We start from the raw sequence: 26,877 nt of genomic DNA, 5'->3' as shown, positions 1-26,877 counted from the left end.
TTATGTGATATTGTTTTATACTCATGTAGTATTGATGTTTATACTGCACTTGCAGTGCCTTGTTCGCCACCCTGAGTCCCTTTTTGGGAGATGGAAGCAGGATGCAAATAAAGATTATTATTGTTGTTGTTGTTGTTGTTATGCTAATAGACCATATAGTTTAAGAACATCTGAAACACCATATGTTTTCCCACCCAGTTATAGATTTAATGCTCCTCATAAACTGTTATGTGATTGAAAGTGAAGATACACATTTAAAAAATCATTATAGGACTTTATATAAAATAAACAACTGATTGTAGTGAAAGAATTGCAATAGGGCCATAAGCAAATACATTTCCCTTTAAGATCTAATATTTAGAAAGGGTCATTTCAAAATGAAATTTCAGTAATTTCATATAACTGCACAATAATTTCTGATTACTTGCTGTGGTGTTGTTTCTCACTGAACACTTACATGGATGCTGTGAATGACAACTCAAGACAAGATGCAAGCATAGCAGGGAGGGAGATCAGCCCTGGAGTATGAAGAACGTTAAACAACACTAGCTATGGCAGTCATTTATCTCTTATGCATTTCATTCCCAGATGTAATCTATGTTGGTAGTCATTCATTCTACCTAGGAGCTCCCTGCTTATTGCTGTGCCTTCACAAGCTGTGAACTATGCATCCCAGAGCAATTAGTGGGTTAATACTGTCCTCCCTAGTTGTTTCTCTGATGCCAGACCAGCTCAGCATCAATTTGAAGCAGATTTCTTTGGGGGAATCTGGGCTATTATTTCTGGGAGTGCTGTCCATTTGACAGGAAGGAAGCTGTGCTGCAAGAGCACCATCAGCATCCTTCTGAGTGTCTAATGAAAACATATCTCAGAATTAAACATTTAAACCTGCAATTAAACCTCCATCCCCCAAAAAGCTGCAATCCGATGTTTATGGAACTTCATAGGTAATTTATAAAGGAGTATACAAGTGTGGGCATACATCTTTCTTTCATTCTATGCAATCTCAGTTCCCCTTTTCACTTTAAAAAATAAATCTGGAAGTGGTAGGCATTTCTGATTGTGCCAGAGATTTACTGGAATTCAGTCAGGGAGGGGTGCTGAAAAATGCAGACAGTTATGGGAGTTCTCCATAAACAGCTGTTAGACTTAGACGATCCATTCTTCAGCTTTTGCATGGATCACATCATCTTCTCTAATCACCTCCGTTCATATCTATTTTGAGTATGAGTTGACCAGTGTACCACTCTATGACCATGTTCGTCTCTCACATTATACTCCATATGGAATGAATCAGACCATCAGGTGGGTGGATGACCAAGAGGTCTCGTCCATTCCCACAGGTACCATGTTGCCGTGGTATTGCTCCAGTGCCCATCTGGTCTGTTTATCGCGTGGCCTGAAAAGTGATGTTTGAGTTCAACAGCATGGTGTAGAGGATCTTTCACTTTTGATTTTTTTAGAATATCCATGTTGTGAAGTCCACATTCTCTCTGCATTTGGAGAGACATCCAAATGAGCCAAGAGTCTTCATTATTGTCCATGTCTCTACATCGCAGCATAAGGCAGGTAGTACAGTCAAGTTGAACAATTAAGCTCGTAGAGATGTATTTCTGGTTGAGTCTGCAGTGGCTTCAATAGAATCGTAAGCAGCCCATCCTGCTTTCCTGTGTCTGTTCAACTCTAGCTTCAGTTCATTTCTTGATATTAACAGCCCTCCAAAGTAGACATATTCTTCTACATTTTCAAGGTCGACACCATCTACTGTCACTGCAGCACCATCTGTGAAGTTGTTTCAGAGTACCTTTGTCTTTTGCGTGTTCATCTTTAATCCAATTAATTGATTTCTGCTACAAAACTTGCTAAGCATGCTGGAGGCTTCTGAGGCTGTATAGATTATTAAAGCTATGTTGTTGGCAAAGCACAGATGATTAAGCCTGCACCCCTCAATGAGTATATTTTTGTCCAACCAATTACAGCCTCCCATTACACTTTCCAGCGCAGCAGAAAAGGGTTAGGTGAGATGGCATACACTTTTTTCTACAGGTATAACAACCTTATCCAAAAGGCATTAGCATTGTTGTGCATCCACTGTAACATGCTTGGATGATGTTGATGTACTCTGCCTTTACTCCTTGCTCCTTCAGACTGTGCCATATGCACTCTGGTTCTACGCTGTCTACGCTGTCAAATGCCTTCTTGTAGTCAACAAAGGTGAGGATGAATGGCATCTGGTATTTGCAGGTGGCTTCCAATATTCTATTAACAGTCAGAATGTGATCAATGGTGGAGAATGAGTGATGAAATCCAGCTTGTTCAACCGTTTGTGCCTCCTCCAATATTCCCCTGAAGAGGGCAAGAATACACCTGGTGAAGACTTTGTAGATAACCAGTAGGAGAGTTGTTGGCAGGTAGTTCCTCAGACCTTCATTGTCTCCTTTTGTAAATAAGAGGACTGTTTTTACAGTGTTCCAATTCTTTGGTACATGGCTGTTTGCTAGATAACGGGAGAAGTGGCAGGTAAATTATAAAGAGGAGTTCTGTGTGCTTTTAAATGTTCTGAGGTGATGCCATCTTGACCTGGAGCCTTTCCAGCTGGCATGTTTTTGGACATTTTTTTTAAAGACAACACATTATTTATTTATTTATTTATTTATTTAACTTGTATACCGCTACTCCCAATTTGGCTCGGAGCGGTTTACAGAAGCAGATTAAAACAATACAATTAGCTTTAAAATAACAATAAGCAGCGAGGATGGACATAGCCCCGAGTTGTTCACCCATCAAAAGCTGACACCTGTCTCTGCAGAAAAGAGAGCATCCAGGGAACTGTGAGTATTACTCTTACTGTCATTGCTATTCGTATTTTATTATGATCAGCATTGTTGTTATTTTCTAGACATCTTTTTCTAAGATGTCATGCAAGTAAAATATTCGTGTTAAGAACAAAAATAATATCAATACTACATCATGTAAAATGACAAATTTTTCCTGCTGTCAAAATTTCATTATTGGGATCACCAATGGGCAGAAGGCCAATACTTAACAATCACCCAGGCTCATCCCACTTCATGCTTTTGTGTTAAAATTTTAACCTATCACTGGAAAGATAATAATGTAGAGTCAACGAGGATTCATTAGGAAAAACATTCCATATATGGGCAACCCACAGCCATAAAGGCCCTCTTCTTAACCAACCTTTCAGAGGAATGCATTATGGGTTAAACTCAGGATTCAGATAGTTCATGGTTGGATATTTGTGCTCATAGAAGTTGAAGGAAAGAAGAGAAGGGAAGAGATGGAGCTCAAATCAGGTGAACTAGTGCAACCTGTGCTTGATGGGGTTACACTCCCCCTGAGGACATAGGCCCACAGTTTGGGGGGGGGGGGGGTCCTCCTGGACTCAGCACTGATGCTTGATATCAAAGTGTCAGTGGTGACCGGGAGGGCCTTTGCACAGTTAAAGCTTGTGTGCCAACTGCAAACATACCTCAAAAACCTGGACTTGGCCATGGTGGTCCATGTCTTGGTTACTTCCAGATTGGATTATTGCGATGCACTCTACATGGGGCTGTCTTTGAAGACAGCCAAGAAACTACAATTGATACAAAGGTTGACAGCAAGACTTCTAACTGGAGGTAATTATAGGGAATGTATGACATCCCTATTACAGATGCTCCACTGGATGCCAATAAGTTTCCAGTCCCAATTCAAGGTGCAGGTTATGACCTACAAAGCCCTAAATGGTTTGGGCCCTGCCTATTTTTGGGATCACCCTATGAACCAGTGCAGGCTCTAAGATCTGCTGCGGAGGCTCTCCTCTTGCTTCCACCACCATCACAAGCACAGTTAGTGCCAACAAGGGAGAGGGCCTTCTCAGTGGTGGCCCCCTGACTTTGGAACACCTTCCCTAGGGAGAGTAGGAAAGCCTCCATACTGTTCTCCTTCCATAGAGATCTGAAAACCTGGGTGTTCCAGCAAATTTTTGAGTATGATTAATCCCTAGGCCCAGTCACTAGGTAGCCAGATAGCACTCTGCCCTGTGCTTCATTCACTTCCCTGGCCCCATAATTCACTGTTTGCACTATTTCTTGCCCAGCCCTTTGATAGCAGGCCACGTTCATTTTGTAACCCTGGCCATTGATTCATTGAACCTCTGCTGATGGAGCGACAATGAAATGGATTTTTAATTTTTTTATTTTTAGTATGTTTAACAGGATTTTTGGTATTTTATCATGCTTTTAATTGTTGTTATTTTGTTTGTTATGTTAAATTAGGTTGTGTTATATTGTCAAATGTGTTTATTTTGATATAATTATCTGTATGGTTTTCTTTCTGGCAATTCAATGTTTGCCTTATATGTTGGAAACTGCCCTGAGTCCCATTGGGGAGATAGGGTGGTATACAAATAAAGTATTATTATTATTATTATTATTATTATTATTATTGTCATTGTTGTTATTATTTGCCCAAGCTCACTCAATGGGTTTCAATGGATGAGTAGGGATCTGAATTATGTTCTTCAGAGTTGTAGTCCAAGGCTCAAACCACTACACTATGTTGGATCTCTGAGGTACAATCTGATCGAGAAATTCTTAGGATTAAGGAACTGTAGCACAGAGCATTGAGACTCAGATCAGTTGTAACAGAACCCAAGATACTAGCTCCAAAAAGGTTTTAACTTCCTGAATGTTTGCCCTAATTCAACATAAAATCATAAAATTTGAAAAGACCACATTTGACACAACCTTTGATCTTGAGGTGAAAGATGGAATTGAAGTTTGTTTTCTGGTGGAAACAGCACAAAATTTCCTCATCTGAGTGTTCCTCAAAGCATTGTGAAACCTTAGGGCTGTGGGCCATGACCAAACACTAGAGCTGTGCACAAGTTTGTTTGTGCCTCATTTCTCATATCTATTTCATAAGATTCATACATACGAGGCAATGTTAAGAAATGCGAGGGGTGCCCACGCAAAAAAAACTTCGGAATCAAAACACTCACCTATGACTTTTCATTAAATTTCAGTAAACCTTTTAAGTCTCCCAAAGTCAGTTTCATTTTCAGCACAAGCAGCAAATTGTACCAGTAGTGCAAAGCCAAAGAAGTCATTCCTCTTTAAATTAAGGTGAGACAGGTTGCTTGTCACCATTGGGAGAGCAAGTGAGTTGGGAAGGAGACTGAGAATTCTGACAAATGTAGTTTGGGAAGATAGGAACCCTTTGGCAGAGAATGCAAAAGTCCTTGCCCTAAACTACATTTCCCAGAATTTTGCTTGCATCAGAAAGCTCCAATGTGGTAGGGGAGAGCTATTGTCCCTTCATAGCAGCAGCCAGCCATGCAGTTTGAGTTTAGAGTTCTAATAAATTATTGAATCTACAAAGAGTAATCCTGTGCTGGAGTGGAAGGAAAATCCTAAAGTGAAGTTCTATGGTATATGTTGTGTGTCATATATAGACATTCTTTAGTAAAAGGAGAAAGATTGAAATGAAGAGAAACCAGAATATAGAGGCATTCAAAGGGATAGCTGTTCTGTCTTTAAAAAAAGTTTTGTCAAAACTTTTGAAATTCCCCAAAAATCAGTAGATGTGCAAAACTTTCAGAAACTTAGGGGAGGGATGATGCCCAGGTTATCTTGTGTCAAAATCGCAGAAATAGCTCTTGTATTTTTTAAAAAATGTTATTTATAAAACCTTTTTTAAATCCCCCAAAATTAGTGGATGACTGAAATGGTCTGAAACTTGAGGGGGCGGGATTGTAGTAGTACTAAATGTGTTTCATCTTAATAACTCTGACAATAAAGGAGTAAGGAGCCTCTGGAGTTTCCCCACTTGCACAATTATTTAACAAAAAAGGAATGAAAATGTGTTATATCATTATAGTTACAATATGGACCCCTTATGATATTTTGGAAACACTTTAGATACCACTGGAACACTTTTTCATTGATCGCACAGCCTACTAAACACTATTGCTAGAAAACCATGCTTAGTTCATATGCTTTCTTATTTCTTTTAATAGAGCCAGTTAACACACTCCATTGATTTACTTGAAACAACCAACAATATTGTGAGAGTCAAGAGCCTGAAGCACTTTAGTTAGAACAGAACATCGTAGAGATCATATACTGAATAATCTTGGTAGAAATAAATGGCCAGTGGTTCTTGCAAAAGATTCAACCTTAGTTTTGCTTCCTCTGTTGAGTCTTGCCAGAAACATATTTGATTTCTATTCATGCCAATATTTGCCCACATTTTACAGGCCCTGCCACTAGTCTCCATCCATCTTATAACCAATCCCCCACCTTCTCTCCCAAACTATATTCTATATATTTTCTTGCCAGGAGCATGTGGGTTCAGGGTCTCTCTTGGCAGCTCAGCAAGCTCTGTCTGACAAGAAAACTGAAGTATTTTCCCAGAAGCTCTTATCAGGAAACAATGTGTCAAACAAGATGAAACCAGCTCTCCATTCTTGGAAGACTTACTACAATTCCCCTTATGCTGGCAGCAGCAATGTTAACACTAACCAACAAGGAAGACAAGCAGTGTGAATATGGACTTTGCCTCTTGTTAACAAATTCTATAAATGTTTTTCTTTTCAGATAAAAGCTGTGTGATTTCTCATATTGTCATTTGCTTCTTGAGAAGCATTTCCACTGGGATCTGTTAATAATGTTCTTTCAAATGTAGATCTGTTGGCAGGCAGAGAAAGCATCAGAAACAGGTTTTTCCTGGAAGTATATCCATGTTTTCACCCTTCTTTAGCTTTGGGCATAATCAGGAGACGTCACATTGCAAAAGATGCTGCCATATTCTGTTAGCCTTCCTCTAGATATTATGGCCTGCGAAGTGAAGGGATAAAAGCATCGCAGAAAGAGGAATGCAGTTGACTTTGGTCTGAAACCCATTTGAAATGAGGGGGAAGGTGGTAAATGGAATAACTGTGTAAAGGGTTCACCTGGCACCACTTGTTCTGCAGTATTTATGATCAATGCTCTTCCTGCTTTCAACCTGGGGATTTAAGTTATTATTTACTGTTTTGAAAAATAAATGTCTGTTGCTAAATAAATAAAAGAACTGCAGATGTATTTTTGCCCACAGAGCTGTTCTCTTTTGACACAAGGCTTTTAAATGTTTTGCTTTATTCTTACAGACAGGCAAAGCACAGGGGAAGACCAGAGTCTAGGACACCAGAAGACAGAAAGCAAAAGAACTCTAGAGAAATGAAGCAAATATCTTGCCAACATGGTCACTCTCTATGGAAAAGATTGTGAAATTAATTAGAAACTTTGCACCACTTCAACTGCATCGCAACATTAAGAATTCGAGACACTTTTAAAAATTAAAATTGATTTGATTTGTTTTTCTAAGAATTTTCCAGAAGCCACAAACTCAACTTGTGGTAGGAAAGAACTTTTTTTTTTAAAAAAAAAAAAAAAAGTGTCCTTATATGTATTTCATATTCCACCTTTATCTCACTTTGAGAACCAAATCACTTTACAGTAATTTACAATAATATGTTTGTGTGTGTTGGGGGGGGGGGGGGGGTTCTTCAAGTTCCTAGTCAACTTTGGTGTGCCCATGAATTTAATAGGGTTTCCTTAATACAGGAACACTCAGAAATGTTTTGTCTTTCTTTCCTCTCAAATATGGTTCATCGGTGGTCTTCATCTAAATACTCACTAGGACTGATGCTGCAGAGCTTACAAGATTGGAGAAGACATCATGCCTTTAGGGCATTAGTAGGGCTGGGTGATGGATGAAAATAAATTTTTGATCGTCATTACAAAATTAGGGGGTTCTGGCAAGTCCTTTATAGTTTATGATTCCTTTTATAATCCCAGTTGGATGCTCCACTTTTATAGCTACAATCCCTCCACTGACTAGCTCTTTGTTGATGTGGCCAGTCATGTCCATTGTGATGTTTGCTAATGTATGGGGCTCTTGGCCAATAGAAAGAAATAATGGTAGCTGTCATTATCACTGCATCACTTGTCAATTATGTCTACAAGAGCAGATCATTCTGTTCCTTTTACCCTTCTGAATATTGGCATGAAATAAAACCTGATAACACCTGGAGGGATTTATTGGTTTGATTTTTTTTCTTGATCCTACCGCTTCCCTATGCTGTTAGCAGAACTTACTTTGCTGTTAAACAAAAACCACTATCAAACATAAATATTTATGGCTTTGAAGATGTCAGATACTTTAATTAGGAACTGCACCTATAACTAGATTGGTCTTAATTGAATCTTTGAGCCAGACAAAGCCAAAGACTTTAATAGTCTCTAACACAAATATATTTGACTGCTGATGAATTTTCTCCTTTTGATGGTCTTTTTTTCTTAAAGGATGAAGTGCTGGCAAAGAGGTAAAAAGAGTGATTATACCAGGGGAAATTATCTGGGGGGGGGGGTTCCCCAAAAGAGTAGACACCCCCAAACTGGAAAGAAAACAAATGCAATATTCTACATTAATGATTTTCAATTACAATTCCAGAAGCACGTTTTATGCTGATTTGTTGCATATTTCCCTGCTTTCCTAAGGGAATGAAGGCTGAAGAAATAGGTAAAGTGCAAAATTCATATGAAGTGGATGTGATGCCTACATCTCAGGGCTACCAAAATTCCTGCTTCCTGTTTACTTTGCAACTCTGTTTGCACAAGTTTAGTCCTGTCATTCTAATATGCCTCCAGGAAGGATACTGGAATGAAAGGTTTGGTCAGTGGCTGACTTGTGCAGATCATTGTAAGATACTTTAATTAGACAATATTTAATCACAACTTGCAGGTCAATGTTGTCTGTTCTCTATCTCCTTTGTCTCGCTCCAGAAAGTCCATCAGTGCCAATTTCTGTAGTAAACATTACTCTATTTGATTATATCCCAAATGACTTTTTCTATATTCTAAGTCAGATCATGGAAGACTAAATAAAACTAAATATAAATAGTATGCACATTTGCCATAGCAGTTTAGTCCAGTATTTAATTCAACAATTTGAATCTGAAGTTGCAAGTCATAAGTCCACCTGAAAGGCAGACATGTGCTTTTCATCTTAAGAATCGAAAAGCAACTTGAGCTGTGAAGATTACCTGGAAGGAATCCCACTGGAGCATTGCATTGCAGCACACTCAAATACTTGGGAGTTACTCTGTAGCATGCTCTGACTTACAAGAAGCACTGCTTGAATATCAAGCAAAAATGGGCACTAGAAATATCATATGAAAGCTGAATGGCACAACCTCAGGATCACAACCAGACACAGTGAAGACATCTGCCCTTGCACTTTGCTACTCTGCAACTGAATATGCATGCCAGTGTGGAATACATCTCACCATGCTAAAACAGTGGATGTGGCTCTTAATGAGACATGTCACATTATCACAGGATGTCTACGCCCTGTACCACTAGAGCAAGTATACTGTTTAGCTGGTATCGTATCACCTGACATCTGTCGGGAAGCAGCAGCTAGTAATGAAAGGACCAAGACATGTACATCTCCAGCCCATCCTCTGTTCAGATATCAGGCAGCATGCCAACATCTTAAATACAGAAATAGCTTCCTAAGCTCTATAGAGATACCCGCAGGAACACCTCAGCAATTAAGAGTCCAAAACTGGCAGGTGGGAAAAATTTGCTTTGTCGAAGCTTTTTGGTTTGTTGTTGTTTTTACAAAATTCAGCACATCTGGAATTGAATGTAGAATTGGTTTTGGCGTCAGAAAGTCACATTTAATGAAAAAATGTATCCAACAACAGATGTGTATTTGGAAAATTTACCAACACTGGGAGAACCCATGTGGTGTAGTGCCTTGAAGGTTAGACCACGAAAACCCACTGAGTAAGCCTGGTCAAGTCACATACTCTAAGTGTCATGGATCATCTCCTTCACCTTTGAAACCAGCCCAAGAAAGAACCATGCCATTTGGAGGAGTGCTATAAATACTATAGACTAAAAGCAATAAAGGTAGAATAGATGTAATAACTACCTGGTCATCTGACCTTTGTTATGGCATTAGCCTGAGAGGCCTGGTGGGAAAATCATCAAGTTTGAATTGCTAGGAACTTCAAAAACAGCCATGGGTATAATAAGTGTGGGTTACTAAATGGCGTTAGTCTTCTATGAGTCTCTGAATAAAGTCTGCATTCTGCAAATATCTGCTTGTGAGCCATCTTTATCTCCGAGAGCCAGCAGTACTGATACTCAGCCATAGAAAACCATGATAGGCTTGCCATAATCAGAAATTATTTGTAGACAGATAGTAATAGCAGCAACAACACAACAAACCAACATTGGTCTAAACACAATTATTATTCTCAACAACAGTAAACTCATTGAATCAATGCAGCTGATATAGTATTAACTTACCAAGTTGCTATTGATTGATCTAAGTATTGTGACTAACAATTGGATTTGGGTTATGACAACATGTGGTGTACATGTGTATAACGAAATACAGATCTGTAAAAATAGTACTGTCTCCACAATGCACCAAATACACTTTTGTCAGTTGGGGCATCCATATGAAAATGCACATTAAAACAGATTTTCTTTCACATGAAAAACCAAACACATCATCAAACAGAAATGGCACCCCAAGGAAGTAGGGAGAGTAGGATAACCCTGGAAATGGATTTGATGTATATTATACTAATAGTACATATGATGGGCAGGTTTGTGTGTGTGTGTGTGTGTGTGTGTGTGTGTGTGTGTGCTGTGATGGCTGCCTGTTCAAAAAAGCCATCTGAGTAATTTTCTGCAGTCAAAACAGGTATAGAACACTTCAGCTTTCATCTGTGCCATGTGATTCAGCTTACCCAGCATGAGAAGACCAGCATCTGTGGTCTCAAAAGAGCCACCAAATACAAGGAGTTTTTGTGCACTGACCCTTATTGGCATCCATTAGGTGCAAATTACAAGGGCAAATCCTTGGAGACACCACCACATCTGCAGGAGAACATCCTATAGTTCTGCAAAGGCTCTCCACTCCTCTATTATTTAACACCATAAGGTTTTTCTTTCTTTCTTAGAGCCATTTTGTGCTCACAGATGTTTTAATTACCAAGAAAATGAAGCAGATTATTCTGGCCATATGTCTCCATTCCACATAAATAAGGATTGTTGCTGGCCCAGTGTAGTTTCACGGGATTGTCAATGATCCCACTGACACTAAAGCTGTCAGTGCAGATAAGCATCTTCTCCCCTTCAGCGAGCATGCTAATTCAGGGAACACCAAGCCTGATATGCCATGAAAACATGCCATCTAGAAACGGTTATGTGCAAGTTGCAGCAAAAAAGCAAAAAGGAGAACTGAATTGGTATAGGAGGGGCTGGAAACTTTGCCCAGGAATTTCAGTGTCATCTTAAAATAGGCATAAAGAGTGTGGAAGACAGTATAGAAGAGTATGTAAATATAAGAATAAGTAAGTGTAAATGTGCATAGCACATAGCATGTGTCCAGTTCAGATGGCAGCATCTTCAGTATCAAGAATGTCATTTAGGAGTGTTGGGGGGAGGGGGGCTTCCCAAAATTAGAGAGCAGCTCCCTGACAGGAAATTTTCATGCTTAATATTAAAACTTATTTCACAAGCCTCTTCCTATATGTTGATTATTGATGTTATATAACCGATATTCCATTGCATTGCTATTTTTGTGAGCATTTTGTCTTTGAATAATTAGTCTGGAATCTGATGTTATTATTGAGAAAGGGGGCTGTGAGTATTGCAGTCATGAAAAAAAAAACCAGAGTACTGGTGAAATAAGGCTGCTCAGAGTCAGCAGATTTTGTCCAGTTTCCCTTGCCTCTGCTTCACAATCCTGGAATAAGCACATCAGGATTTTAACCAACAAGTGATCTCTAGAAAGGATTTAAGATCTCTACAAGCTATCTTTGATTCACCTAAGACATCAAATGTCACAGTACATCAACTGCTGGAAATGCATTTCCAAATTGTAGTTTGGAAAACTTACTCGTAAACAGTCATTTGGTACTGTTACAGTGCCAAGGTTGAAGAAGCTGGTTTTCCATTGTTCTTTAAAAGTAACCGTTTTACTTTCCCAGCTCTCAAAATTAGCAATGATTTATACTTTAAGTTTATATTATATATGTATTAGACAGACACCCTGGTTTGTGTACAAAACATACTTTCACCCCATCCAATTCCATGTCACCTCAATATCCATAAAAGAGCAGAAGGTGGCAGCATGAGATACATCCTGAGCCAAAATACTTGATATTCCTCCTCTACCATTTAGTGAGATTTTATTATTTAAGTATCAAGGTAACTAAAAGTTATAGTTATATTGCAATGCATGTGAAAATATCCTGCATTAGTCTTGAATTCTATAATGTATCATACTTTAGTCATTAGGAAAAGAACTAATAACAAGTAACTAATTCTTTCTGACTACTTCCAAACACTTAGACTGAATTTTCTCAATTAAAGCTCTTTCCCTTGTTGTTTTGGAAATTGGAGGACATAAACTTGAGTTTTCCTGATTTGTTCTGTGCTTGGTTATTCTGCATTACTATTGTTCAATGATGCACAAATCAAGGAGGTAATAATTAAATCAGCAAGTTCCAGGTTTTGTAATGATCACCAAAAGGTCAAGAAGAAAAGCTTTCTTAGTTGGCTCAAAATCTTAATGGCTTCTAATTCAACCCAGGTTCATAGGGCTTAATGCAATTGTAGGGAACATCTTATGTACAAGAAATTACTTATGCTCTCTCAACAATCACCCATGGCCTCAAAATAAGGTAGATTGTTAGGGGGTTAATATAGGGCAGCAATTATGAGTTGTGATTTTAAATTCCTGGTCGTTGGCCAGTAGCTCATTGGCCATTTCAGTCCCATTAATAAATAGTTCTCAGATAAGCAATTTAGACAGCACCATGACACTCTATTTGGGCATTTATGTGATACAGTTGTCTTCTTATTTATCCTGTCCCAACCAACCTCCCAACCCTATGCATCATGATCCTGACAAACATGTAAATGTCTGTAAATGTCCAGCGACATCTCTTCTTCTAAAATCCTAACAAAAGTTCAATTCTTCATGTGGAGGAAAATTCCTGCCTTCTTTATCTAGTTCTTTTTCTAAGAATTTTCTCTAAATATTTTCAAAGTCATTTTTTTCCATTGTCCCTTGTTTACTTTTAACCTTGATGTTAGCTTATCTTTCGCACACTTTTACCTAAGGCTTCCAAATGACATGTCAGGTAAAAATGAATTTATTTGGGACAAAGCCGGTACTGGATTAGACTCGGGTCTTTCAGGTCTAATCCAGTATGGAACCTGTTTGAACTGCCCTTCAAAAATCCTGGGACTTCTGAGAAGGCAGTCTGCACAGCCCTCTAGCGTTTTCTGGGCTGAATCAGCCCAGAAAACCCAGAGAGCTTTAACCCCATCCCTAAAACCCCATAAAACCCCCTTAAAATAAAATAACATGCCTGGCCACTATTCCCCCTTCTCCAGAGTTCTCTTGGCACATAGAAATGATGGACTAGGAGATGGGGGGGGGGGGTGAGAAGGAAAATCATTCCTCCCCCCCCCCCCTTTCTCCTGGTCCGTCATTTCTATGCCCTGGAGAGCTCCGGAGAAGGGAGAATAGCGACTGGGTAAGTTATTTTTTTTAATTGTTAGTAAGGGGTTTTGGAGAGGAGAGGTAGGTGTCTCCCTACCCTCCTGGGAGGTTCCAAGGGGAATCAGTGGAAAAAGTGTGGGGTTTTTTTCAGTCTGGTGTGGGGACAGAAGTCTTCACCAACCTGGGTTTTTTTTAAACCCAGGTAAAACCAGACTTTTTCCCTGTGTGGAACCAGTCTGAGCCTTGCTGTTGACTTCACATTTCCTGGTCACATGGCTCAGTGCCTCACCAGACGCAACTTGCCAGAAAGCCTCCACTAGTAGTTAGTTTATTGGGCATGTGGATAAGGGACCTGGTTGAATAAAGTATGATCCAGCTGTCCACACTCCAAAACCCCAGGAAGTTCTGGAATAAGTCCTGTTTCTCCTTGCATGAAATTAAGAGGTGGATGTAGTGCTTCTGCTGTGAATTCAGTCATACAACATGTAGACTTCCTGCCGTAGTTGAGAAGTAAGTTCACAGTATTTACCCCATGTGGAAATGCCAATTGCCAACATTCCTCATTTTGCCTATTTGCCTAGGAGTCATATAGCCTCATCAGACTGGGTGATTTTAGCATCCGAGGATGGTTTCACCCCATCTGGGGGGCAGGACTAATGCTGGGCATCACAAGACACTGTTATATCAGTGCAAGCCATGCCCCCAACCTGGGTAAAAGCATTGCCAGACACTTCCACCCCAACGTGGGAGGTTTCCATGTTGTGCTGGCTCCATTGCCACAATGGCAATGCTTTCTACATGTGAACTGGAAAGTATCGCCAAGAGGGACCTGTGTGTGGAGCAACAGATTCACCCAGGTCCTCCCTCTTTCTTTGCAAAGCTCAGCAAAGAGAAGCATTTCAACAGGGCTTTCTGATGAGGTCCATAGAACTTACCGGCTAACATGTGTTAGAAGGCTAAACCTTTCCAACTTCTTTCTTCATCACCATCAACATTATAACAGCAACAACAGCAGCAACATCAGTAACAATAACATTTTTTTTACCCGCCTCTCCTCAAGGCTTGAGGGCATGATACAACATATGGTAGTTAAAATACATAGACAAAAAAAAAATATGACCATTTTAAATTTCAAACAAAACAACTTCAAACGATAGCTACTGAAACTGAGGTTTAAGTGCAACTAACTATTGAACACAGACAGGATTACATTTTAGTTGTTGCTTATTAAATGTAGAATTGTTAAGCAAGCTTTTAAACTTTTCCCCTTGGCCAATAGGTAATTGGTCGGTCAAATGAGAACCTAAGCCCATTTATATTTTGTTATTTGTGGTTTTGCATGATCATACTATGTGGACCAGCCATGCTGTTGACTTCTATGACTTCTGTGTCATTGTCATATGACTTCTACTTCTGCACATACTGCATTGTTGCCATGATGTCATATGCCATGCTGTTTTTACAAAACAAATAAACTAAGATTTATTTATTGCATTCTTTTTTATGTAAAGCCCACTTCAAAGCTTTCATGTGGCTCTAATGTTTTAGGTTAGTTTGACTCATCATTCTTTTGAAGAAGGAAAGAAAAGTCAACATTTTATTTGTGCCTTCACCCATTTGGGAAAAATAAGTGACTTGATCCTTCAAAGACAAACAATCACGCTGCAGTTTTGTGTTCAAAACTTAAAACTAAGTACTAGCACTCTGTTCAGTAGTTATAAGGTTGGTGTTTGAATTTTAAAAAATTAGCAACAAAACATGACCCCCAAAACCTAACTTTTCAATAGGGAAACTCTACAACCAGAAGGCTTTTTGTAGTGTTACAGACTGGGGTGCTGGGAAACAATGTCTACAGTGGAGGCTGATATCAGATGTAGCTGATGGCAAAGCCTGGCCAAGATATTTCCCCACTCATTATGGTAAAAATACAACCCCAAAACCAATTGCAGTAGATTCATAATTCAAATGCAGGGATTTGGATTTACAAAAAGCATTTCCCTCGAGGAGCCTATAGATTTTATCCACTTGATCTAAAGAAAACTTTCCCTTTGGTTAAAATGAATCCATTACCTAATCATATCTGGATTTTGTCATCCTTAATCATCTTTATTGGGTTAATTTTGTTGATAGCTTTCTGAAAAAAAAATTGTACTAGTAATAGCAGTAGTAAAAAAAGAGCAGCAGTTGCTATATACAGTATTGCTACAACTTTAAAATATGTCATTCCCCAAAGCAGGATTCCATCATACTTTCAGTTTCCTGATATATAAACTGGGAGTATCCATCTCGTGGGTCCTAAAGTGGTTGTGGAATCCCAGGATTATATAGTACTGTTGTGCTGCCTCAAGCGATAAGAGGAGAAAATGAGTTATATCGATAGTTCTGCTAGTGGACCTGGAGATTCCTAAGTAATATCTCTCTAGGAATATCTTTTGGCATAACTCTATGGAGTACTTTTTTTTTTTTTTGATCAGATAAAAAATGTATTTATTTTACCACTTTCACAGGGTTTCTTTGGGGATACCTTTGGAGATTTTATTTCTAGAAACATTAAGAATTTCCCAAAAATCTGTGGATGACCCAAACTTCCTGACACTTGATGGGATTGCTTGCAGTGGAAAAGGTGTTTTGTCCTCCAAGTGTGGACCCCACCCCACTCCACTCCACTCCAGCCATAGCAGCTAAAAAGATTTAATTGTTTTGACAAAAAATAAAATTTTCCAAATTAGAAGATGTGCTACTCTTTCTGAAACTTGGGGAGAATGATGCCTTCGTTATGTTATGTAATTGTAGAGAAATTCAAGGACATAGCTCTGGTCCTTTTTTTAAAGGGGGTTTGTAAAAGTATTTTTAAAATCCCCCAAAAAATCAATTGATGAGTGAAACGTTCTGAAACTTTGAAATGTAACAGTGGTAAATATGTTCTACCACTGTGGAATGTTTAACTCCAATAGCTCTAAAAATGAATGAAAAAGGAGCCCCAGAATTCTCCAGCATAATTACTTAACAAAATAGTAAAGAATAATTTGTTCCTCTTATTATAGTAACAAAATGAACACTTGCGATGTTTTAGAAACACTTTAGAAATTATTTGCCAGCACCCCTATTTTGAGAATCCTAAGCACCAGATACATGGAAGAATTTGCAATTACAAGGAATTCAGAAGCATCTTTACTTAATTTCTCCCTGTATGTCTCTCTCTCTTTGGACTTCATCATACGTGACTTCCCTGTCATAGGATGTTTTCATTCCAGTTAATCCACAGAGCCCTACACTGTCTAGACGGGGTGCAAGGCTCTGATACCACGCTACCAATTCATCATGGAGGCTGGTGAATCACCCCTTGTAACCTCCATGTGATATGAGGTTCTTTATTACATCATACTATTACCAATGTATGCATTTATCATACTATTACCTATGTATGTATTTAGCTCGGGGGGGGGGGGGGGGGCAGAAATCCCACTAGTGGCAATGTAAGCATCTTCAGGATAGGCATTTTGTGTGGTGGAAACCTGAGGTGAGATGGGAATTAGAGGTTTTTTTGACCTCACTTCTTCATGTGTTTAGACTATAAGAATGGGAGTGAGTTGTGAATTTATTATTGCAAAATGGAGTCATAAAACAGGATGGTGAAGCAGATGACCAGAAGAGCCCACAAAGCTCAGCAAAAAGAACAAATGCTTTCAAAATCCACATTTTGAAGTACGTAAAATAATGTTACCAGTTAAACCACTCCCTTCCTACATAAAACCATTCAAAACAGAATTAAATTGCTTATCTTTGACAGTGGCTTTAGATTTGTGCTGCTTAGAATGGAACCTAGCCAGTATCACTTCAGATGAATTTCAGCTCAGTGACATGCATGTTGGCTTATGTGTAGCTGGCTCTGTTTCATGGACAGCATATGTGGATGCAGCTAATGGTATGGCAGTAAGATAATTTGAACCAATGGCCATCTGATTTACAGCTCAGTCTTTTATCAAATATGTTCCACTAACTCATTAAGATTTATATACCCATAATCTGGCATGGCAAGGAAGAAAAACAAGGTCACCTAACAGATCACTTAAAACCAATTGCTAGCTTTTGTTGCATTTGTGGAAATGTGCCTCCCTTCCATTTTCTCTCCAAAGGCATTTAATACAAGGGAGACAGTTTTTTGGACAACTGGTGTTTTCAATAATATTCTCGTGAAAGCTACTGCCATGTTCTTGAGAATATATTAAATAAAATGTATGGATGATAGAGACTGGAATGCCACAGTTCATAACTACAATTAACCACTATTAATTAAAGGCTGAAAGATAAATGAGCCTTGAGATCCATTTATTCCTAGGTTGGGAATATTTAAATTCACAGTAGGATGCCAGCCCATTTTTCACAGCACTGAAGGCCTGACACTGCAAGAGATGAAGGCAGAACAGCAGGATCACATTCTCCATTCTTGGAATTAGCAGAGAGTTGCAAGTGTGATGTGTAAAGTATAGGCTGTATACTCAGGTTAATGCAATTATGTAGGGCAGTGTTTCTCAATCTTCCTAATGTGGTGACCCCTTAATACAGTTCCTCATGTTGTGATGACCCCCAACCATAAAATTATTTTTGTTGCTACTTCATACCTGTAATTTTGCTCCTGTTATGAATTGTAATGTAAATACCTGATATGCAGGATGTATTTTCATTCACTGGACCAAATTTGGCACAAACACCTGATACACCCAAATTTGAATAATGGTGGGATGGGGGGGGGAGATGATTTTGTCATTTGGGAGTTATAGTTTGCCTACAATCAAATAGCATGCTGAACTCCACCAAAAATGGAATTGAACCAAACTTGGTACACAGAACTCCCATGACCAAAAGAAAATACTGGAAGGATTGAGTGGGTATTGACCTTAAGTTTTGGAGTTGTAGTTCACCTACATCTAGAGAGCACTGTGGACTCAATGATAGATCTGGATCAAATTTGGCACAAATACTCAATATGTCCAAATGTTAACACTGCTGGAGTTTGGGGAAAATAGACCTTGACACTTGGGAGTTGTAGTTGCTGGGGGTTCACCTACAATCAAAGAGCATTCTGAACCCCACCAACAATAGAATTGGGGCAAACTCCCCACACAGAAGCCCCATGACCAACAGAAAATACTGTGTTTTCTGATGGTATTTCGTGATCCCCCTGACACCCCCCTTGAAACCCTCACAGAGGTCCCGATCCCCAGGTTGAGAAATGCTGGTGTAGGGGCAAGCAACCTATACACATTCCTATGAAACTTGGTTATTTATTTTAAATAGGCAAGGCACCCATTTTCTTTTCTTAAAAAAGCTCTGATTCACACTGCTTCAGAGGTCCTCTAAAGTTTTGAGCAGAAGGCCAGTTTGCAGTCCCTCTGGCTGTTTGGGGGCTAGACTATAGTTTGAAAAAAAAACATGAACAATTCCTATGCACACTGCACATATTTAATTATAATGCAAACAAAAGCATGAAATAACAATACAATATTTAATATTGAGAACCATTTTAACCAACATACACTTACTAGTATTTCATTGTGGGCCTGCTTTTGGCTGATGAGATAGTCAATTTACTCAAGTCTAATGCACCATTGAATGTAATGGCCACCTCAATTTTGAGGTGTGTGTTACAAAAAAAGGGAAAAGGAGTGCAGTTTCTCCTTTGTCTCCCAGCTGAGAGACGAAGGAGAAATGGCTTGGGATGGGAAGGAGCACCATTTCTCCTTCATCTCCAACTTGGGAGATAAAAGATAAAGAGCTTGGGGAGGGAAGCCCCTGCTCCATCATCAGGCCAAAGCTGGTGAGTTCTCTAGTGTCAGCCTGATTTTTTTTTTTTGGGGGGGGGGGGGGAGGCACAGGCACCTTTGTCACGTGATTGTAATGCACCATCACATCTAATTAAGCCCAAAAAGATATGCATTTGATTTGAGTACATATGATTATGATTATTGTTGTTGTGTGCCTTTAAAGGTAAAGGTAAAGGTAGTCCCCTGACATTAAGTCCAGTCATGTCTGACTCTGGGGTGTGGTGCTCATCTCCATTTCTAAGCCGAAGAGCCAGCGTTGTCCGTAGACACCTCCAAGGTCATGTGGCCGGCATGACTGCATGGAGCGCCGTTACCTTCCCGCTGGAGCGGTACCTATTGATCTACTCACATTTGCATATTTTCGAACTGTTAGGTTGGCAGAAGCTAGGGCTGACAGCAGAAGCTCACGCCGCTCCCCAGAATCGAACCTGCGACCTTTCGATCAACAAGCTCAGCAGCTCAGTACTTTAATCCACTGTGCCACCGGGGGCTCCCCTGTGTGCCTTTAGGCAACTCTAAATCTAAAGTTTAGGGCAGGGACTGGGTAAATTATCTTGGAGAGCCATATCTGGCCTTAGTCTGGGGACCTCTGTTCTAAAATATCCAAAGATCTGTCAGAATACTGCAGGCAGGGTAAAAAAATAAAGGGAGCACAATGCTTTTTCTTGACTGGTCAATTTGATTTAAATTATAGTTAGTCCCCATGTTTGTGGGACCCTGATGGAAGTGGACAAAAATGAATTAAAGACCATTTTTTTCAATCTCAGAAAGCACCTTTCTTGAAATCTCTGGTTCCTCCAGTGCAACTGTATGGTCAATTTCTGGCAGAAGTCTACCACCACAGAAATAAGATCAGTTTAACCTCTTACAGGGAAGTTTTTCTTTATTCAAAACTGTCAATATGCAGTCATATTCAGTAGCCTTGTGTAAGTGAAAAAAAATGTTTTGAAAGGCCACTTGAAGGCATCTTCTAAATTGCATCCAGGGGTGCATTTTAGAAGATGAGTTTCCCTTTCACCACTGGCCCCGAACTTGAGACTATGTTTGTTTGTTCTGGTTTTTTCATTGTTGGAGGTAGTTAGTGAGGCAGGATTATTTAATCTCTCATTTTCTACCTGTTTTTCTGTACAAACCTGCTCCGTAAGAGATTCTAGAGGCAACTGTGATTTACTTTGCCTGTTGTAGACAACCACCCATATCCACTATAGGATTGGCTATGGCTGTGGTATAATCCAACTGTTCCTCAGTTCAACCTTTGTCTATTGCACATGTGTCAAGCCTAGGCCCATGGGCCAAATCTGGCTCGCTATGTCATTTTATATGGCCCTCAAGACACTGGACTCCTGTATTCCTCATCATTAGACATCATGACTACAGCTGATGAGATTTGTGATACAGTAACATCTAGAAGGCTACAGTTTATTCTGTTGAGTCAGGATAGTGAGGTTTGAATTCAGATACAAGGTTTGAGCATATGATGTCTGGCTTTAAGTTTCCCTTTAAACTTTCCCCAATCTCAGACTCTCAAATGTTGTTGGGTTGCAATTTCCATTATACTCAGTCTGTTGAGAGTTGTCATTCAATAACATCTGGGAACTGGATAAAAGCTAAAGAGCACCGACCACTATGTAAGAAATATATATAGTTGGCCCTCCGTATCCATGGATTCTCCATTCATGGATAGGATTCACTAAATTCAATGGCCTTTTGAAGGCAAACATGAGGCTGATGTGGCCCTCAATGACAAAGAGTTTGACATCCCTGGTCTATTGCATTGTTTAGTATAGATTCACTGTTGCAAACCAACACCAAAAGTCTGTTTCATCAGCACTCCCTTACCATCCTTCCAGTGCTGATACCACTAAAAACTTCCACGTAGACATGTGAAGGAAAAGTGGGCAGAAATAAGAAAAGAAAATCAAAGGTAGGGTGGAGAAAGGCAGGACAGAAATTAATACACAAAGAATTTCATCAGGTCTGAGAAATGTGCATTCTTGCTCCTTCACTTTCTTCCCAATCCTTTTCTCCTTTTGTGTTGTGTCATTTTATATTCTAGGCCTGAAGGTAAGTCAGATTTTTCCTGATTGTTCATAAGTCCTTTTGGCACAGGAGAAGGGTAGTTCTTGCAATAAACACATAAATAAATACTAACAGCAGTGCTGCACAAAGTTCTGGCACAGAAGCCAATGAAAGAATGAAACAGAACTTTGGCCAAGTTAGCAGCAGATTACAGAAAGAAGAAGTCAGGAAAATTTAGTGCATATAAGGAATGAGACTAAGGCTCATAGAACAGAGCTTCAGGAAAGACACCACTTCAATCTGAACTTTTTAAAAAAGTTCATGAAGTTTGAGGTTGCACTTCAAGAAAGAGGTCTGAATTGTGTTCCAGTTCTGACATTGTTATATGAATCTGTAAAAACATGTCTTTCTGTATTGTTCCTATATCAGGAATGAAAACAAAAAAGCTGGATCTAAACTCATACCAGATTGTCTGCTTTGAACTGGATTATATGAGTCTACATTGCCATACAATGTGGGATAAACAAATCTGAAACTAGATCCTGGGGCCGCTTCTACACTATCATATAAAATCGAGATAATCTGCTTTGAACTGGATTATATGACAGTGTAGACTCATATAATCCAGTTCAAAGCAGATAATGTGGATTATTGATTTTGATAATATGGATTATATGGCAGTGTAGAAGGGGCCTAGGATAAAGAGCAGTGTAGATCCAACCTGAGTTGGCTCTTGACTATCTTCACAATGTTTCTGTACTTCCAGTGAGTACTTACTTACTTAGGTGATCCCTCATAGCCCGAGGATGATGGCCCTCCAAGTGTAGTGTCTTGGCGGTGGGTCTGTAGGTGGCTGTGGAGCCCTATTCTCGATCCACATGTTCTCCCACAGTGAGGACCTCGGTTTCCATCAGTGCTAATGCCCCCTCTGATGCAAGTTCTTAACTCAAAACATTGCTCACATGTCAATCTACATTACACATTAAATGGCATCTACACTGCCATATAACGCAATTTGAATAAAAAGCAGTTTCAGACTGCATTGTATGGGATTGCTTATGGGATTTGAGTATCAATAGTATAAGTTTTCTTCTTTATTCCACAAGCATTAATAACATCAAAAGGTCTAACTGATTATACAGTGGAACCTCAATTTAAAAGTGTCTGAAATTAAGAGTGTTTTGAGTTAAGAGCCATTGCTTGGTTCATGTTTGCTTTGACATGTGAACAATGTTTTGAGTTAATGCAGAGTGGGCATTAGCACCAGAGTACAGAATTTTAGGGCTTCAAGAGAGCTGCCTTTGTACCTCCATGCCTTCCTAATGCCTTGTGCTCTTGCCCGCTTTGGGAGATTGCTGTCCACTTTGCTCTTGTCTGCTTTGTAAATGATCACTTTAAGGAACTTTAGATTAGTTGATTTTTGTGGTTTTTATTCCTGGTATGTTTGGCTTCATGAAGAGAGGGAGGGAGAGCAAGAGAGGGAGAGAGACTGGAATGAGTACAATATGAAGAAAATGATGCTTCTGCCTCTTCACTTTGTGCTCCCTTGCCACAACTTTGTGCTTCTATCATTTTAAAGTTGATCTTTCTCTTTTTTATTGTTCAGTGTGAATGTGCAGGGTTTGCCTTGCTGTTACACTGGCCAACACACGTTTTGCTGCCTCAAAGTTGCCACAACTTTGTGCTTCTACCATTTTAAAGTTGATCTTTCTTTTTTTAATGTACTATATGAGTGTGCATTTATACAATATTTGTTATTTATAAAGTATATTTTCTTATGTTAAAATACATAACCAAAGGGGGGTGGATTAATAGCATTTCAATGCATTTCAATGGGAAAATTCACTTTGATATAAGAGTAATTTTAGTTAGGAGCTTGGTCATGGAATGAATTACATTCTTGATTCAAGGTATCACTGTATCACCGCTTACTTCTCTGACTGACAAATTTGAGGAATTGTAGTGCAAAGAAATAACATGTCTAGACTGGACAGCATTTATCAATGCCAAAGCAGATCTCTTCTATTGCTTTGTTTCAATAAAGAAATTAAGCTAATCAACTACTGAGGAAGGTAAGCCAATCAACAAGGGAAAACATACTACAGATCAAGAAAGTGTGAGCATGTCTTATTGAGTGATGGCATTTCATCTCCCATCCCACTTCAGTTATCTTTAACAGCATGAGCAAGTGTAATTGCAGCCAACAGCTAAAGGAGAACAAGGGTCATTGGCTAATGGTGACAAAAGGACCACTTGGACCATATGGACTATGAAGCAGAGCATATGGATCCAGCTTCCAAATATGTGGCCAGCCATATGCTTGTGGATCCAGGCTCAAAAGAAAATCCTCTTCCTTCTTCCCTGTGGCTTTGACTAGGTCACAAATCAGCTGCTGTCCAACATCTTGTGCCATTGGGCAACTTTGCTTTTAATTAGTACAGTGAGTTTCAACACAGTGTGTACAGAATTCCAGGAAGAAACTAGACAGATGGCTGTTCCCAGTTAGCCAGGTAAACACGGAAGCTGAGTGTCCTTCTTCTTGCCCTTCTTCAGACTGCAACCTAGACTTTGTCTCATACCAGCTGCATTGAGCCAACTTCCCATAACTTCCACTTCCCTAAGATGCATCATTCTCAATTCCCTTGACCTGTGTGGTTGACCTGTAAGCCCTGCAGGGAACACTGACAAGCTGTTAACACTGCCTGGGCAATGACGTCCAACCAGCCCTCTTCCTACTACAGCCCCTCTCTCATGCTTCATTGGCCTTAACTGACCCCATCTGCCCATAGATATCTAGCATATGTTACATGCCTGCTGCTTCCCTGCTGGAGGTGACTCCTCAAAGCTCTTTTTCTATCTGTCATACAAAAGCATTCTGGTTAGAAGCCAGCAACTTATAAAGTGTAGACAGGGAAGATCAGGGACATAGAGATGGCCAAAAAGATAGTGTATTCCTTATTATGCAGGATTATTTGTTTCCAGAAGAAAAGTGGTTAGAAATGTCAAAGCACAATGTTTTGCTGAGAATTCTTTAAGGCAGTGCTTCTTAAAATGTCTGATATGGGGGGCCAACACGGTCTTAGTCCCAATGCTTCAGAGATCAACACCATATTTGTGCCCACTTCTTTCTTTCCTGGAAACTTGAAGCAAATTATTAACCAATAGCTTGATGACTATGGCCACCAGCCCATTGACTATCATTTACAGGAAAATTGCTTTAGGGTGCAATTATAAACATAATTAACCTAATTTCCAGGGATTCATTTATAGTAACAATACACTTACTATTATGCCTAGAATTCTGTTGGTGACATACACAGACATCAGTGAACTTACACCTTTGTATGTCAGCCATAGCAGTAAGTGTAGTAGTGGTCTTCCTTTTTGTCATTGCAAGTGACTATATTCACTACCTTCCTCATGATTCCATGACTACTGAGCTCTGTTTTCTCCTGCATCCACATTATGGCCAGTAAATGGCCACCCACAGGGCCATTTGGTAGGTGATAAAGAGGACAGGGGACAGGCATACAGCACCTTACTCTTCAGCTATTGTTGTCTTCTGAGAGTGCTATGAGCTCTTCTGCAGGTCTCGGGGGTGTCATGATGCATTCAACTACACAAACATGGACTGCATGTGAATGCACACCTACTCCCAGTCACTGAGTGCTCACATTAGAAAGGGAAACTCATTCTTAAGAATGAGGAGCCAGCAAAAATAACAGGCGACCATAACTGCCACATACCTTAATTGCCACATAAATAACTCAAGATACAGTGCCCCTATATTTGTGGGGCCACTATCCACAATTTCATTTATTCACATCTGACATGATTTGTCCTCTCGAGGCATTTTCTAGATCCTCCACCATGACTCTATGATATTCTTAGGTCATTTTTAATAGAATTTGCTATTGTCTGCAGTTCCCAATATCAACACAAAGTCTGAGAATATATCCCCTCAGATACAGACATGATTCAAACTTCTAAGAGCTAGGAATGCAATTATTCACTAATTTTCTTCCTAAAGGAAGCAAAAAATAATGTTAGCAATTTTCTTTCCACTGAAAACATCTTAGAAAACTATACACTTCAACATTCAGAACATATTCTGTGCAAAATTCACTCAAGTTGTTTCACACAGAAAAGAGCATTTTCTTTGAAGGAAGCAGCATTTCCTGATCATAAAAATATTTTTAATTTTTAAAAAACTTGTACTGTGTGTAGAAAATGTTGTTTCTTAGGCAAATCAATCACTTGTGAATTCTGCACAGAATAAATTCCAAACTATGATCATTTTGCTTTATCTCACGCTGAGGATTTAAAAAGTAAAATAAAGCTCATGTACTTATAATCTTTTGGAAATTTGTTTTTCTTATGTAAATTTAGGAGCATTCTTTCTTTTTAAGAACCAAACCATATTTTATTCAACTGCAGCCAGGATGGCTATGGCTCCTGACTCCTTGCTACTTTTAGTGTATATAGAAAACACACTAAAAAGTCAAGATCTCATTGCATTCACCAAATATGTTCAAAATAAGTCTCAGCTTCCATGTGCTGGATTATATTTCCTGTAAAAACAAACAAAACATTTTAATGCTTCCAGAACTGGATGATGTAGGAGACAAGCTGGGGTGGACGGATCACTCACATGACTCAATAAATCACTTGCTACATTAGTCTGTTTTGAACTTGTCCAGTTTGTTTCCAAGAAAAATACAGATAAGAAAAAGAAAAAGAATCTCAGAAAATAAAACAAAACAAAAAAAACACTTAGAAAGAATCAAATATTTTTTTGTTTTTTCAGTCCTTCTGAAGAATATACTACTAAGCAGTTACTGATTTTCCACATACTGTTTCTTAAACTAGAGAATTAACCCCTAAAATAAATTATTGATTTTCCACATTTTATTTGAAACCAAGTGTTTCTGAATTAGCACATCTGCCCTATGTTCCAAAGGCATATGTAGCTCTTAAACAGCATATTTGAAAAGCCTTCCAAAAAAGTACTGGATGTAGGGAAAATTCTGTACTGTAAATGCTCAGTTTAGGCTCAAAGGGTAAACTGAAGTTGGACTATTCATGGTTTTTAAATCATTTATTGCTATTTTGTTATGACTGTTTTTGCTATGTTGTGAACCGCATTGAGTTGCCTACGGGCTGAGAAACTGCTGTATACAAGCAAAGTAAATAAATAAATAAATATTCTATAAAGCATATTGATAACAACAAATAGATAAAAATGGACAAAATAGCGGAAATACAACAAAAATGTTGTTTTAACACCTCTTCCATTGCAACTCTGACATGTCATTTTGTGCAGATAGCCCCCAGGTCCACTCTGCTAGATTTTACATTATTCTCTTAGCTCCAAGTGTATGTTCAAGTTTTTGGGCAGAATGCTGGTGTTCCCCCTTCCCAAAATGAGAAGAATTGAACTTCCTCCTGGTGG

This window comes from Anolis sagrei, chromosome 4 (assembly GCF_037176765.1).
Source record: "Anolis sagrei isolate rAnoSag1 chromosome 4, rAnoSag1.mat, whole genome shotgun sequence".
Lineage (NCBI taxonomy): Eukaryota > Metazoa > Chordata > Lepidosauria > Squamata > Dactyloidae > Anolis > Anolis sagrei.
The sequence above is the reverse complement of the archived record's forward strand: the minus strand, read 5'-3'. Positions refer to the sequence as shown.